A 17649-nucleotide genomic window follows, 5' to 3' on the forward strand; every position below is an offset into this window, starting at 1 on the left:
TGTCTTTCCCGAGCAGTTCTGATTTGTGCAGAGGTCTAAGAGGAAGATTTACTGGTGAAGACAGAGAGAAAAAAGGTGTTTAGTACTTTAGCCTTTTTCAGACTGAAAGTGGTTGTCTGTCTTCCCCACAAATGACAGCTTTTTCAGTGACCTTATCCCATTTGAACTGCAAGTAATGGGACTGCAGGGTAACATGTTGTAATCATTCAGGGATGAGTATGAGACAGGGATTTACTTTGCTCAGTATCTGAGTTCCGGCAGATCAGTCTCGTATAATGTGAATCTTCGCACAACATAAGAGCCTGTGTAAGGTCCTTTCAAAGACACAACTCCCCAACTGGGTATGTATATTACATTCACCAAGAATGTTGTAAAATTGTTTTCTCTAAGACTAAAGTCCAAGGGAGGATGAATTCTCTATGCAGCTTTGATATGCTTGTATCTCCTCTTATTTTCATGGATATTCTGGGTAGTAAATCCCTTATCTCCAGCTATGTGAACAGTTTACTAAACATCTGTCAGTAGCACCCGTGCCCATCTTGCTAATCTGGAATGCCAACATACCTCCAAACCCTAAAAAATGCTTAACCATCTGTATCTCAGTACTAAAAATGCAATGCAATTTAACTCAAAAATTGTGAAGTGTCTGCACTTCGTCCATGTAAACTTTATTTGCAAGGCAGTCTTTAGACATAGGAAGAAACCCATTTCCAGAAGGAAAACATTAGCGATGGGTGCAGTTGTGAAGGGTGGGAGATGAGGTTGTGACGGAATGGGGCCTTGGAGGTCAGGTGGTTATCGGAACCAGCTGAGCTTGAAAAACCAAGCGAGAGAACTCGGAACAAATAGGTCTGTGGCATTTAGGCACTATATTAAATAGGATTTGTGGTACTCGCTGCTTCAAGCTTTGCCAAGAATAGCATGAGTAGCCTTTCTTGTTGAAAATTGGCACATCTGGTCCCAGTCCTAGTTGGAACCAGTGGGACATGAAAAAATATGCTGTATTACTAATATTTGTTTTGAAACCTTTACTGGAGGATTCAACCCAGGCTGGACATTCATAGTGTTATGTGATCTCTCCTTTCTTTCTCAAGCTCCGCACTCAGCAACAGACCAGCTCACATGTAAGAAAGCACTGATCATTGGGCAAAAATGGGCTCTGCTCCTATATAGTTCTGTGCTCTGTCTCCCCAGAGTCCCTGGGTCACCAAGCTCTCTCCAGCACCACATTCTAAAGTAACACACCAACCTTGCACAGAGGAAGAGTTAATTTAGCCAAACTACAGAAGGAGAAATGGAGGAAAAATGAATTTATTTGGTGGGGCAGGCTGATGACAGCAATGACAGGGGAGCTTGGGTCTGTACTGGCCTTTTTTGGGTCCTTATTCCCAGGCCAGCTTCCCTGTTACTGGCTCATACTGCCCACCACACTGGGAGGGAAAGCAGAAATGAGAAGTGGGTGGATTTAATTCAAATTTTCAAAGATGTTGCTGCTGCATTTGCAGATGGTGGCAGCAGATGACAGAAATGAGCTCATTTTCCCTCTGAACATTTCTTTCATCCCTAATAAAAAAATCTTAAAACAAAGAGCTCCTATAAGAAATGTGTGTTCTCCCTCTCTGTTTTTTTCTGCCGGAAGAAGGTAACCAGAGCAAAAGAGAGTGGATTCTTGCAATAATTCCTGGAGTACATTTTCCAGATATCTCAGTATGGTCTGTTTTACACAACTCCCTTTTAGGCCCAGAACTAAGATAATCTGTGCGCATCTTAGCCCAGCTCATCCCCCGCTGATAGAACTGCCCTTGACATTGACTATTTTTCATTCTCCAAGTCTCTGTCATCAATTGTTTTTATTTGTCTTGTTTGTGGCAGGGATTTTCTACATGGAAATCTGTTTGTTGGGTTTGAAAGACCTATAATTCCTCTTGTTACAGGCTGATGCATGGCAGGACAAGGAGTGATGACTTTTCTCATCACTGGCTGCAGCTGTTCTCCTCTTGGTAGATGTTTCTGTGCTTGGGTTTGCCAGTGGCTCCTGTCCCTTTCTTCCATGGGGACACAGTTTGAATGCAAGTTGTTTGGTTTCCCCACCCCAGAGTCAGCTGGTTGATCCAGACAACATCCAGAAAGCAAGCCACAATATGACAGTATGGGCAGCTAGGCTCTGATGGACCCAAATGTGGTTTCCAGCCCTCAGCTAACATAAATGCATAGACTGAACTCATAGCATCAAGTAAACTGTGCACTGTCTTGGAAAACTTCCTGATTTTTCAGTCCAGTCCTGTTCAGCAAGATATCTCTGGAGCTCAGAGAAGGGACTTCAGGACCTGCTTCCATGCGTTTCTGCATGACATTTATTTCCCCTAGGTCTGCCCAAACAATGAAAAGGCAAAGGGAAATTTAGCCATCAGATACATTCCTGTCTTGATGCTCTCTTTGATCTCAGTTTGCTTTTGGATTCTGTGTGCCTGAATTAGACAGTTGTACTGACAGTAAGAAAGAGCCACCACCTTCTCTTTTTTTTTAAGGAAGGATACAACAACGGGTGTTTTTCCCAGAGGTAGCTCTCCTTGCATGATTCATGCTCTTCAGCAACACCTCTTCCTCCTGCATTCTCAGTTTTCCACTGAGTGTTTCTGGTGGGATGATTTGTGCTGATCTTAGCTCAGCAGGCTTTACGGGTCCCCTGGTTACAGCCTAGTAAGTGGGGCGAAGTTATTAAAGGAAAAAACAAAACCAAACCAAACCCATCGTGACATTTCTTAAAATAATATGAATTGCCCGTTCAGCTGTTCACACAGTGCAAAGTAGAACCCAGACCCCTTCTCAAGCTGAAATCCTTCTTGAAGCCTGGATCCCGTTGAGAATTTAGAACTGGATTCTCATTTATACTGAGGTCTCTTGAGCCAGGAAGCACAGGATGTAAATTATTTTTACTCTCACTTTCACATGAGAATTAGGCCTTTAGAGTCAACTTGAGTTACCTTGTGCTGGCTGCATCAGTCACATACGACCACCTGTTGTTTCTTGGTTAAGCTTAACTGCACTTAGTTTTTTGGCAGGAATGCTTCCTTTGCTGTGTGTTTTCATAGCCCTGGCCACTAGGTGCTACTGCAACACAAATACAGTGATGGTTAAATGGAGTCGGCCAGATCCTGGCCCTGGGAGCCCACCATGGAAGGGTCTTTCTGCACTCCTGGTTCCTCTTGCCAGTGTGATGCCCACGCCTGAGCTGCTGTGGAGCTGGCAGGGTGAGCCTCGGGTTAAGGGACAGGCCCAGGGCTGATACAGAAGTGTAGGATGCTTTGGTGAGGCTAAAACAACCTCTTCTGGGAACTGAGGCCCAGCTCCTAAGAGAAGGGTATGAAGGATGGACTCCATGCTGTGCATGCACCTCAGGATGAAATATGGGAGTGGACTGCACAGCGCAATGATGCTTTTGCTCGCCAGCTGTTGGTGGAAGACCTCTTACTGAAGGGAAGATGTGAAGTACTGCTGCATTCCTCTCAGATAGTTCGTTTCTAGATCTGGATGGTAGAGTTTAGAACTAAAAGGAATGCTTGGATCTTCTAGGCTGACATCCTCAATCTAGTAGATACTAGATTTCACTGGTTAACCTGGTGAAACCAGCTGATTGTGTGTTAGCGAAAGAATCACCTCCAGAAAAGCACCTTCTCAACCTGAAGACAACAGGAGAGGAACACCACCAATTTTCCTTGGCTATTCATGCTCCACGTCTAACCCAGTTTGTGCCTTCCCACTTGTTCGAATTTGCCTGCCTTGGAATATGGAAGAGGTGCATACAACCAGGAATAAAACAGGGAACAAAAATAAATGTGATAGATCTTCTCTGTATTTTTCCACTGCAGTTTCCTTCTGGTTTATATTTTGGGCTTTTTTTCCGGGTAGAAAAGGAATACTTAGTAAAATGGAATTTTTAATTAAAGCAACAAAACAAAACTTGTTCTTATTGGAAACCTCCAAATTGAAAAATCTGGTTTTAGGAAAATCCTGTTTCTTAGGCTGGCTTCATTTGATATCTTATATCCTCAGCATGATGCTGTCTTTCATAAGACTTAATTTGTGTAATAGAAGCCAGCAATAAAGGCAGCAAATGTTCCCTTTGCCCTGTTACTAGCTTTAGTTTATCTGGGCTGGCTTCAGCACCTCTAAGGAGGCAGCAGAGAGACAGTTTGTACAACTTTGCCTTTGAACAAATATATTAAATGGAGACAGAGACTCTTCATTCTCACGGGCTCTTATTTGTCTGTCTGAGCAGTTTGCTTGTTGCAATACAGCCTAAGGACCCACAGGTCTTACGAGTTCCTACTCCCGCTCCGTCGCTGGTGCTTCTCCAGTTCACACCATTGCAGTCTGGGGCTCTGTACACTGAAATCTTTGTGTGATTTTTTTCATGGTGAATGGGCCATCTGCCAACAAAGCCTGGGCAGAGTGCTGTATATTTGGTAGTTCTGAATAGTTCTGCTGCTGTCTTCTGTAAAATAAGTGAGAATGCTTAGATTTTTGTTGGTGTCCTCTAATGCTCTGATAGCTTTACTCTTAGCTTCTGGGAAAAAAACCATTCTTTATCTATTGAGCTTGTAAATTTTGATTACTCTTGACATGGTCTACTGTTTTATGCTGTTTTAATTACTCCCCTGCCTCGTATCCATTTGGAGCAGGAATTCAGAGCTGATTCAGTTTATCACGCATGTAATGCAACTTAAAGAAAAGCATTTCACTAGAGAGCTTTGACATTGTTTGCTTGTGTTTGGTCCTTGTTTTACTGCTAAACTTTGCTTTTCTTCTTAGTTGGATACAGGATACAGACTAGAGCAGACATTTGTGAAAAATCTTAGCATTTGTTATTATTTTTCATCTACTGCCTAAGAAACTTGACTGTATTGTGTTGAGCCCATGCAGAATGGGAGCATGCTTGCAATCGCTTACACCCTCCTCTAACATGATACATGCCAGAAGAGATGAAATTACCAGTTAGGTGACCACAGCAGACAATGTGATCTGTCCTCTGGTTACAGTGGGTTTGACCTGAAAGCTAAATCCAGAAATCAACTCACACCTTTTCCAAAAATGGTGTGCTGAATAGTGTGTGCTCAATGTAGATAGTGCTGGGCCACGAGGGGGCCAGTGCACACCTGGCACTTAGTTGCTCTTCTAGTAAGGTTGCTACTACTTGATTTGATCTGTTTTAAGGCAGAGGACTAGGGGGTTTTTCCCCTTTATGTTGTCTTTCAAGGACTTGCAGCGTTTCCAGGTCACCGGTTGACCATTGGTGCCGGTAAGGTACCGTACATTACATTAAGGTACCAAACATTATCAAGGACAGAAATAGCTATCTTTTTAGGCATATATCTAAAGTTTCTGCTCAGTAGTGTATGTTCAAATGAGGGTTCACTAAGGAACAAACTCTCTGTCCAACCAATAAATACCTGAGATGCTGTGTTTGCTTCTTTGTCAAATGCTGAACTTCAAACCTCAACTCAACCTGAAGGCCTTTAAACCAGCTCCCAAAACCTGGCATTTCCATAGTGGTGGGGAAGAACTATTAAGAGAGCTCAGAGAAACAAGTCTTTGGAAGCTCTTTTAATGGAGGTTGAGGGAGAAGAGAAGTTTGGCAATGTAAGATAAAGCAGTAATATTACACAATTTTAATGCTGTCTCTCACTGAAACCATGCTAAGTGATTTGTAACACTCTGAAAGAAGAAATGTGCACCATCAGCATTAATAGGCTTGAGAGAGAGAGTTTGGCCAACACCAAAAAATTTAGATTTGCATTTGGATTGAGACTAATTTGCCTTCAAATTTTGCATGTTTTCCTTGTACTCAGATTGCACTTCTTTTTGAAGCAATTAAAGCAGACCAGTTAATTCCTGCTGCACCAGTAAAACTCTGCTTGGACATTTTCCTACCCACAGCAAAATGCCCTATTTTTTGTCCAGTGTCACCTCTCAGTTAGCCACACAGAGCGATTCTGTTGTAAATAAGTATCAGGATATAGTTTGACAGAGTGCCACATTGCTTTTGTTGCTACTTTGGGAGGGAACAGTTTAGAAGAACCATTCAATTGGTGCACTTCCAGGCTTGGATGCTTGAAAAAGAGCAAGATTTAAAATACTTTGTCAGACTGTTTGGTATATTATAGTAGACTGCCTGGTGAATATGTGTGTCACCATCTTCTCTGAGACAGGATATGTGTCATGAACCTCGTAGTGCCAAACCTTACAAGATATTTTTCTTCAACTTGAGTGATGGATCGTGCTTTTAGAATATGACTGCAGGGCTTAGTGTAGTGACAACATGACATTTTTCATGGTCATAAAGTGGTTACAATAGATCTGAAGTGTTGTGAACTGCAAATAGTTAGGAACAAATTTTATCTGCTACTCAAAGTTTCATGTAGATTGCTACATCTTTCCCTTAAACAATTGTTATTGTGCTTTTTGTGCAAACATTTGCTTACTAGCTGAGCCTGGAGGTGACAAGTTCAGAGTTTTCCCTGGGCAGGAAAATGGGCTTTATTGCTGATTGACAGTGGACCCATTAGGTCCTCCAAATGGGTTTTTCCATTGGAAATGTTGATCTTCAACAACTCTTTCTTTAGATGATCATTTTCTTTCCATCTCCTTGTCTTTACTCTCTGTCAGAGCACCCTATTTTCTTCTGCAGTGGTCATGTACTCCTTCAGACTCCTGCTGCAGGCCAAATTAGCCCCTCACATTGACTTCTTTCTTAGTACATGCTTGCAGCTGTGAGACCTTCTGTCTTGAAGATGGCCGAGATGATGCCCTGTGAGGCTCACATGCACTGTAATTCTTAGTTTCCTGTTTTCAGAATGACCAAGTACTTGGGTTAGGTTGTTGGTAGCCTGCACCACAGACACACAGGGATGCCTTAGGTAGTCTTGTGTGGGAAATGCTGTGAAAGGCACAAATCTGGTGGGCAGTCCATCAGGAGATGCCAAACCTGAGCAAATATATCAGCAGAAATTATATTTATTGCCGTGGCAGGCAGGTACTGAACACAGACCTCTCTAAAGCATACTTACTGAGCTAACTGTTTAAAAAAATATTTAGCCACAGGCAACAAAGTGTCTTACTGAGACAGTGATCTTATTTCTATAGAACTTACTAGCCCAGAAGCGGCGTTGCCCACTTGCAACTTCACTGCTTTCAGAGGTAGCCTGAGTCCAGGAGCACTCAGGAGCACCTCCACGTGTGTGTAGTGTGCAGTCTTGTGGCAAAGTTAATAAACCTTCCTGGAACCACAAGAGCTGAGAAGAATTGCAGAAAGTCAGCTGGCTCTGTGGGATGCCAGTGGGGTGCTCCAGAAATAGTGGGTATCATTTGCATTTTTAATTTGTCTGGATAATCCTTCCTCATTGTCTCAGATAATGAAAGGCTGAATGTATCCTGAAAGTGTATGAAGGACTATGCTGCAAATTAGCCTCTGCAACAGTTGGTACTTGTATTTGGCCTTTGATGTTTATCAATATGCATAACAACATCAAAACATATGCACTGTTTTTGCATCCACTGCTTTGGGATAGCGCGGGCTTGGCTTTGGGCACGATGCTCTCTTTGGTTTTCCTTGGTTCTTTCTTTTCTTCCCTGCATGGACACCTCGATTTTTGTCTGCTAGTTTGTTATATTTCTGGCACTGGATACCTCTGTGGTCCAATACCTTTTAAAAGCCTCTAGAGCAGGCCACAGTAAAAGAGCCAAAGCTGGAGAAAGACTTGGAAGACATATGCTGTAGAGCACACAGGTGGAGCAATGGGCAAGGGCTGGGCCAAAGGAACAGGAGCCAGCTTTTGTCCTGAAGGCCAACCAGCACTCACTGCCTCTGCTGCTGACTGAGTGAATCCAGTTTCAGGTTGGGAAGGCTGATGTCAGTTGGCCTGTAGGAGTTGTGCTGGGTGATGACTGCAGTCTGCTCCCCTCCACCACCAAACTTCTGAATGTTGACATGGTGGCAGGTATTCCTCTTAACAGTCAACAAGCTGTGTAGGTTGCTTAGGAAGTTGCTTGGGTTCAATCCCTTTCCCTTCCTCAGATACCTGAAATATGGAAATACATGGACTAAGAACCTCATTCACCATGTCTTAATGTGCTTAGGTGGTCCCTTCTCCCCCTTAGGGCCAAACTGACAGAGCAATAGTTTGTTCCGCAGGCGTGAGGATGTGATGGTTTGAGAGAAGTTTGAGAGGTCTGTGCTATTTTAGCCAGTGTTAAGAATGTGCCCAGTTCATTTGCATTCTCTCCCCAACTTTTGAGCTTAATCCCACTGGTGCCAACTGTACAGAGCTCCCACAAAGTACTTTCAGCCTCTTCTTTTTCTGATGATGACCAAACCTGCTCCTGAACTGGGAACAGAAGGATCCTGATTGCTATGGCAAGCACCAAACTACCTGGCCTTGTTGCAATGACAGCAGTCAGTCATGTTCGTTCCTTGCTTCGTTGTGCAGTGTAGAAACATCCATTTACCAGAAAGGGTTAAGGATGTTCAGCATTTAGCATGATCAGGTGCACACTGGCAGTGTTAAAATTCAGTGAGGACAGCTCTGAAGTGACCTCATGGAAAACTCTCAAGAGTTTCTGTATGATTTCACATGGGCTTATCCCCATTGTAGACACAGAGGGCCGAAAAGCTGCCTTGTAGCCAGCCGGCTTGTGCCTTTTATGAGTCCTCAACAGATGAATGAATCTGGTACTTATGTAAGAGAAGGGATTATTTGTTCTACCCCCACATTTCAGAGATTTGGATCATGCACCGCATAATTTTGACGATGTCTTGTTCTCCATCCAAAGCTGCTTTCCAAGCATTCTGTATAGCTCAACATTACTCATCTGGGAGAAGCAAAGAAACCTGAGCAAGACTTTTACAGGGCAGGACAGAGTGATGAAAAACTATAATTTGACAACGTTGTATCAGCTCAATTTGAAACGGTTCAAAGCTCCTTCTCTCCTTAGGAACTCACAGAGAGCTTGGGCAGGCCACCACCACTACATGGCAGTTTCTAAATACTAGCTGTGCACCCAGGAGGCCTCTGGATGTTGCTAGCCAAATTTATGGGCATGTCTCTGAACCCCAAAGTGGTGAGGTGTCCATGCAAAGTGACAAGAGTGGAAAGCCTGTCTATTTGTCCTGTGCATGGGGTTTATCTAAAAGCTCCTTGAAATCCATTGACATGTGGCCAATGCATCAGGGCCATAGTGCAAAGTGCAGTTTGTGACTCTATCAAAAAAATGTTTTGAAACTTTTCTGCTGATTTAAGGCCAAATTCTGTAATCTTCTCAAGCATTTGCATTGTACAAACCCATGCACTGAAAAAAGTGAACAATTTAGAAGACTTAGTCTTCGTGTAGGAGCAGAAAGAAACCTGAATGCATTTTAGGAGCTGAATTTTCTTATCCTGCACCTAGAAAAATAGGCAGGAAACATCCTCCCTCTGTGTGTTTCATTATTAGAAGAGAGTTTCCCAATCACAGTCACTTTATCTTCCAAGTTGCATATATTCCAGTTTTTGTTCAACGAGAGTTGTGTAAAACTCAACTGTGCAACCTCTTCAATGGGAAGTGTGAAAATCACTGCTTGTCCTTTCCAGTTGTGACACCGTGTAAATGATATCAATATTGTAAAATTGGTATTCCCCTCTCCCTCCTGCTCCCACCCACCTACCCACACCTTGGCACGTGCAAAGTTTGCTCTGCACACATGTAGCCAGCTGGTTTGAGCTCCAATAGCAGGCAGTGGGATAACAAGGCAAAACCTTCAAAATCAAAGATGCTTGGGCATCATGCAGCCAGCTGAAATGAGCAATTATCTTCAATCTGTGTGCAAAAGCCCCAGGTGTAGTGGGGGTAGGGTGAATAACCCTTTATTTGTCGACAAAAGTAATAAGTCTTCATTTTTCCTTTCGTAGGGAAGGCAGTGACTGCAGCAGCATTTCTTGTGATAAGAAGTGAAAATACAAATGTGATGGGTAAATAAATTAATTGTGAGGGTCCTAATTAAAATCTCTGGGAGAGGTATTGCATTACAGTGCAAAGCAGCAGATGAATATGACCTTTCTGTGAACTTCTCAACCCTACTAGAAGCATAAATTTAAAGCCTCCTAGTGGAAAAGCGTTCTGGCACTAAACTGGTGTCTACAATCAGGATTTTGTCTGCAGGTATCAATGCACAAAATCTCTGCCTCGTGGAGCTCTGAGTCCCCTGAGGCTTCTTATGTTTTGCCTTCGTTTGCTATAGTCCATGTCAGAGGGTTTCAGTGGCCTGGCCTGGCTCTGGCTGCTCCCCTCTCCTCCCAGCCTGGAGCTTTTCCTTGATACGCAGGGAAAAACACTTGCAAGAAGGTGGTCAGAAAGGCCACAGTAACTGCAGCAGAACGGAAAGCTGTGTACTGCAGAAATGCTTGCTGAAGATATATAACTTTTTTCTGCTACCAATTGTCACAAACAGTTAAAGCAAGCAATTTATGGCTGTGTAGCTCACACTTAGCCTGCTAGATTTCCATCCCTGACTCCTACCTGGCATGTTGCATTGATTCCTCCTGATTTTAAACTCAGAGCAGGGCAAAATGAACATTATGAAACAGATAGACTCCCTTTCTCAAAGGAAGGGGGTTTTTTTTTGGCTCCCTCATCATTAAGCAAATGCTTTTGCTGAGTGACAGCTGTTTCTGCTCAGAAACGGGACACAAAGTTTGGCTTTGTTTTAATCCTGGGATGTTTATCACAGGACTTTGAAGCATACAGCCTTCATTTTCCCCTCCTCTATCTCTCCAAAGCTTTGGGGTTGAGAAGGAGCAGGAAGAGGAAGGGTTTTCAAAGTGATGTTTCACTGTTAAAAGTTCAGCATTGCTCTCTTATGTGATTTTCCTGGTTGGCAGCTTTATGGCTAAACCCACTGTTTTAAAACTGGTGCACACTGGTGATATCATGAACATGCCACGTGGTGTCTGATGGCCTTTAGCGACAGCAGATTTATAGCATTTTCCCTCATAAAAATCCTCTCCCTTGCCAAAAGAGGTCCAGCTGGAGTTATGAAATCACTAGAGACCCTGCTACAGTGAGGAAGCTTGGCCTTTTCAGTTCCCTTGATCTGTGCACGTCATAACCTTGCACGCTGGAAATCACACAGCATCCTCGGAAAGGTTCCTTTATTCCTATAGAGACGTGGGATCTGACAGCACTTGTGGTCCTTGTGTGCCACTTCACAATTAATAGGAAGTTCATCTTATTCAGTTATTACCAAATTTTATTAAAGTCTATGCATAAAATGTAGTTAAAAGCCCATGGCCTGACACGCCCCCCCCTCCCCCCCGCCAACTGTGGGGTATTGCACCCCTGAAATTTGAGTGCCTCCAAATGGACATAATCCCTTCTTGAGTACTTGGGAAGCTGTTAGTGGAGCTTGGATGTCACCATGAACAAATCTTAGTTAATAATTCTTTCAATTGGAAATGTGTTCTGAATCTACTGTGACTATCTGACCACTAATGGCTTTCATGTTGCTCACTGTGAAATTCATAGGCAATTAGGGAAATGGAGACAGATCTGATAGCTAATTGCTGCAAAAATCATCCTCCAAATGGGTGAAAACCAGAATTCCTCAGCTGAAATCCACAAGTGTCTTCATGCAAACTAAAGAGGTTCCCCAGTGGCGCCTGCGTGGTAAAGATTTCGAGATGCTAGAGTGGTACGGGGGGGTTTGGAAGGACCCGTGCTGGGACAAGCAGAGGTAGCATGGCTTTCCCATCACTCCAGAGACCCTCAGCTACGTCTCACCACTGGCTCTCCTTGCCATGGGGCATTTGCAGAGTTTGTTGGAGGGCTACCCTCAGCCCTGTTGCCTTTGGGGAACAACTGTGCCATGAACAGAGTGTAAAGGCCACCTTTGCAAGGGACTAGAGAACAGCTCCAGCTTCAGCTCCCTTTGCTATTTGAAAACTCCATTCTGTATACCAATTTTCTAGCCTAGACTCGGCTGTAAGCCATATCTCAGTATCACTTGGGTGACTTGGAAGCCCTCCAAGGAGCGGTCGCTTCCCTGCTTACAGCACGCTGGTGACGTGTGACACTACAGGGCAATGAGAGGGTGGCTAGGGCACTGGCTACCAGACCGGTGTGCCAAACCCTCCGCTGAGACAACTGAGTACGGAGTCTGGACAGCCGAGGTGGAAAAGCTCGGTCCAACCCACTGTTGAAAAACATCTCGAGGCTCTGCTTGTCTCCAATGAACAAGGAGGCCTGAACTAAAGAGGTCTTTAGAGAGCACCCTTGGGCTTTAGGGTTCGGGTGGTAGATCCAGCATGTACAGTGGGCACAAACCTGCTCCTATGTGGTGTCCTGTGCCATGCTGACACTCTCATTTGAAGACCAGTAGAGCAGCTGGTTCTTATCTGTTTATTGCTCGAGTTTCTGAGTCAAAATATCGTGTGTGAAAGTCTAGCCACCCTCGTAAGCAAGGGGGACTTGACTTTGATTCAACACACAGAAAAGCAAATCAGAAATAGCTGCTGATGTCAATACCATTGAAATGGGTTGCGTTAGATCTGTATACAGTGGGTGTGGGGTCAGAGAGGGGTCCCATGTGGTCTAGTTTCTTGCTTGCTTTAGTTTTTAGGAGTACAGTTCTGTTTGGAAGGCTGGTACTTGAAAGGTATTTCTAAAAAGATATATACATTGATCTTTTCAGATATATGTGTGTGTGTATATATATATATATATATATAAAATCTGTAGCTGACACCCTGGCGTGGAGTCAAGGGAATGAAAGGAAAAATGGAAAAGAAAATGAAAAAGAACAGTGAAGAAATAAACGTCTCTGAATATGGGATAAGAAACCCAGAGAAATCACTGTATGTCTTATAATCTGGAAAAAAAATTCAGGGTGAGAGAGTCAGCATTTTTTGTTATGACTTTACCAACGCCTTGGACTAACGGAATGAGAGAACCATCCTAGTTGGCTTCATTTCTGCACAAACGCATCACACCTGGCCCTGCACTATTTGTGCTGACCTCTGTCAGCCATGTAAAGTGAGAATTTAGGGACCAGATCTGAGAAAAGCGAAAAAAAAAAGAGCATGTTTGCGTTTCGGCCTTGATTGCAGCAGCCTGGCGTGGAGCTGAGATGGGGCAGGCTCCTTCACCACGGCCCCTCCAGGGGGAGAACACAGAGAAGGCTGTGTTAGTTTCGATGCCGCTTAACATTTGTATTTATTTATGCACCGCATTTAATTCTTTATTTATTCTGCATGTGAGCGCGGATTTAATGCTTGGCTCCGGGCAGTCCTGTGTTTATCCATAGGGCTGCAAGTGTTCAGACTGACAATAGGTTTTAACCCCAAGTGGAAAGGCCGCCTCTAAGTCTGCCGCCGTAGTGCCTGTCTACCCGTTTGGACGCTGAGGAGCTGCTGGTGGCTTGGCTGATGGGATATTTACTGCCAGAAGCAATATCGAGGTCACTAAGTCCATGCCCAGGGGCCAGGACCATTCTCTGGTTGGTTGTGGCTCCTGGAGCATGAGGTGCAGAGAGTGAGGTGCTGCTGGAGCAGCACTGTGCTGCTGTTTGCCAGCAGAAGGGAGTTGGTCATACGGGATGGAGTTAATGGGACATTTGCACATCGCGCTCTTCCCTGGCCTCTGTTTAATGCTCTTACTATTCTCAGCGACAAAACAGCCCCTGTGGGGCAGATGCCACCAAGTGTAGCAAGGGAATACCCCTGTGGATGCTCTGGCTTCTGCTCTGCGCTGGACAAAAAAGGCAGGAAACCAAAATACCCTGTCCCAGAGCCATGTCCATGCCCTTGGCCCCATTCGCACACCACATGGAGCACAAAAGCAACGGGGAGCCAGTGTGTTACCATTGTTCATTGTTAGCAGCTTCAGATCTGAAGCAGTGAACGGGGAGCCAACATCCCACTCCAACTTGCAGAAGCCATCCAGTTCCCTCTTTGTTCGTCGGCAAATGGGGGGGATAACAAAGGGCGCTGCTGAAATCCAGCAGTTTTGCAAGATCTGCACGTAATAGTTGCAGAGCTAGTTGAAAAGGAGGAAAACAGGGTATTATGAAGAAAAATTGCAGACCTTCAAGTTGCTTCTGTTTCCCAGGGTGGTATCACAGCTAAAGGTGGATCCTGCAGGGATTCACGCGGCTGCCCTGCGTATTGCAGAAGTCAGAGAAATACTGTGAAGGTGTCAAAGGAAAAGGAAAAAACCAACCGCACCGGCCAAACAGCCTGTCAGTACATTCAGTGGTGAAAGGAAGGTGGGGCAGGGATGAAAGAGGAACAGCCATCCATTAAAGATAGGGTGGGAAAAAGCTTGTAACACTTCCATTTTCTAAAAACAAAAGCTTGCCTAGACCCTAGTTTGTTTTTCTTTTAAAATCCTTTTCTATGAAAGAAAAGATCTAATGATTGAAAATGATACATTTGGACCGAATCTTTTGGTTTTGGGAAAACTGCTTTTTCAGTAACAAAATCTTTCACATAAAATATTTCAAAAGGCTCAAAGGAGTCGTTTGTGTGCGGAGCTGTAGCTAATGAAGGTGATTCTCAGATTAGACGTCTCTGCATGCTTTCACCTGTTCTGGGGACAGTCTGATGCCATCTTTCCTTACAAACTCAATCAGATGAACCACTGTCACATTTTGCTGTGATGGCCACCAAATCTGAGCTCTTTCACACTAAGGAGATGGCCAGTGGTAGATGACAGCTGAATTATATTACTGATGCTCATATGGTACCACATCTTTCAGTGTTATGAGCCAGGAACTCCAGATGTGGCTCTGAGCAGCATTTTCTGGAAGACACACCATGCACATGGCACTCCCCATCCCTTCTCCACTGAGAGCTGGAGCCACAACCAAATGTGAGACCTTGAATATCACATTTCCATCTGTGGTATTGATCGAGAGGACATAAACACTACCTGTGGGGGTAAAGATATCCGCCAAGCCATGCAGAAATGTCATGTTGCTTTCATTTCACTGCACGCCTGTCCCCCCTCAATCTTTTGATCCAGATGCTACTCTTCATGCTGCTGTGAGAGGTTAATATTTCTGACATGAATCGATAATGTTGGATGTGGAGCTCATTTCTTGGCAAATCAGTGCAAAGGAAGTAAACAGTGCCTGTTTGTTTTGACTTTCTTCCCTCGTTAAGTCTGGTTTATTTTAGTAGATGGTGTTTTGATTTCATTAATTAAAATATGGCTGGATAGGGAATGAGAATGAATACAAAGGACTTACGATTGATATATACAAGAGGGGAGGAATACCCTTTAGATTCCTGTTGCCACTAAGGAAGTTGTAAGAGGCAAAATAGATCTTCATCTCTTGGCTCTGCAGCTGAAGGGAGGAGAGGCTGGTAATTTTAGCTCTCCGTGGTGCTTTGCTAGAATTCAGGGTTGAGATTCAAGGTCTTTGACAAAGCTGGGTTAATTAATGAAAAATAAAACATGGTGAAGATAAGATACAGCAAAATAAAGCAATCTAAAGCAAAAATATGTATTGCGAATCAATTATTACAAAAGCATCCAATATGTTTTAGTGTGTCTCCTTTTTTTGTTAACAAAACATTTGGGAATAGGTTTTCTTGTCTATTTCAGCAAATATTAATAAGCAATTGGACTGTCAACTTGTGGACTCTTTTCAGATTTGTTGCACTGATTTTTCTTAATGCTTTCACCAAAAGTGCTACACTGTGCTGTTGCATTGTCAAGACAATTTGCCGAGCTCATATTCCACTTGCTATGCTGAAACGAGAAACAAGTAGCTGTGACCCTTGCAGCTGGAATAGTAAATGCATTAAAAATTACAGCTTGAGAAGGACAAGCTCTATTTCAAAATCAAGTTTTAGACCTCAAAACCATGGGTGGTAGCCATTGGAAGGAATGTAAAAGACAAGATGCAATGTTTCAGAATTTTGAAAAATGAAACACTTACTTTGGAAGTGTCAAAATATTTTTTCAACATTTTGCTTAGAAATTATTCTAACTTCCATGATTTGTTTAGTCTCACAATTCACATACATTTTTAAACAGTTGCTAAATAAGTGTATCTTTTCTTTTGGGCTGAAAACCATACCTCATTCAATCTAAATCTACGCCTTTTGGGACCAAACAAAAGCTTTCAGTTGACTCAGAATTATCGCTGGGCTGCTGGTGGTGGATGTGGGAGGCTGCAGTTGTGCATTGGCAAAAGCAAAGTAGTCTCCATTTTGGTTTGACTTGAACCAACTTTTTTCTTTAGAGTCTTTCTTGTGTTGCTGATGACAAGAAAAACAGCTGATCCACCCTGGGCTGAGGCCCATGATATAAAGCAGCGGTTAATCCATTTACAGTAATTGGAGTATGAAGAAATGGGGCTGGTGGCTGCCAGGCTACTGTGTCTCCATTGCCTGAGCCTGCACGCAGGTGGCCCGGTGAGGTACGGCACCCGCAAATCAGGGATTTCCCCAGGTAGTGTGAAGACCAAACCCATTGCCTCTGGCTTGAATGTTGGAAACATTCAATTTTCTCCCTGTATTCTCTGTTTTTCACAATCTGTAGGAAAGTTTTATTTTTGCTCCAGAAAGGAAATTGTTTCCTGCCCTCCCCAAATTTCCTGCAAAATACCAATCCTGCTTTTTACTGGCTTTCCTCGCCTGCCGTTCTGAACAGGGCTGGTCTTCAGCATGTATATGGGCTTTCCTGAACTTGAGAAGAAACATTGTCGAGTACTTATGCGCACCATGCAGCTCACTACAGTCAGCTCACCGTGTGTTTCCATGACAAGAAAGAGTTTTTATGACCTCCACTAGCTTGGGAGCCAGCTGAATTCACAAATTCCCCCCTTTTTTTTCCTCTACATGATGAGATTGCTAGGCAAGCAGGCAGGCTTTTTGAGTATTTTTCCAACTCAAGGTTTCCTACTGGGTAGCATTAAATGGCAGGTAAAATGTGATGATGAGTGGGCGATGCATAGCACAGTGTTTTGTTTGCTACCTCACTGTGATAATTTATGCTTTGCTGGGAAGGTCTGCAGAGCCCTTATGTAACTAAAGGTCTTAAACATGTGTTATAAATTGCTTGAAAATGAGAGGAAACTTAACTTTCCTTATAAAAAGACTAAGGACTGTAATTTATTACTGTAAACAAGAATGAGAAGATAAAAAAATTAATTAAAAAAGAAAATGTCAAGCTCTTTTTATTCAAAATTTGAAAGGACCTGAAGTCAATTGTTTCCTCCCGTGTAAGGTCTGGTTTCTATCAACCAGGCAGAAAGGCTTTTGTTTCTAGCAGTCAAATCAACAGGCCAGTAAGAGTAGCTTTGAACTGCAATTTGTCTTTATGTATTTCAAAAATGTTCTTTCGACGTGTTTACATGTTGGCTGGGGCACTTTTGCCAGAGTCAGCTCTTTCTGGGACGATTAATCAAACGATCAAGACTCTGATTAATCAAAGTCCCTCCTGACGACGCAGTCCTTTCTTTCAATCACCTGCTGAGTCTCTACTAAACCCAAACAAGCAAATGATTAAACTTTTTTTTTAAAATAGGAGAGAATGAAAGAAAGAAATTAAAAAAAAGGCGGCGTGTCTTGCAGATTTGGCACTTTCTGAGGTACATACCTCAAGGAGAGA

The 17649-nt window shown here is 43.3% G+C and overlaps 1 long non-coding RNA gene across 2 annotated transcripts in view; it reads left to right on the forward strand.

Moving 5' to 3' along the window:
• LOC142035262 (uncharacterized) overlaps positions 1-17649 on the forward strand; it is a 291199-nt gene that overhangs the window by 150446 nt on the left and 123104 nt on the right. The window lies entirely within an intron of this gene.

This window comes from Buteo buteo, chromosome 10 (genome assembly GCF_964188355.1).
Source record: "Buteo buteo chromosome 10, bButBut1.hap1.1, whole genome shotgun sequence".
Classification (NCBI taxonomy): Eukaryota; Metazoa; Chordata; class Aves; order Accipitriformes; family Accipitridae; genus Buteo; species Buteo buteo.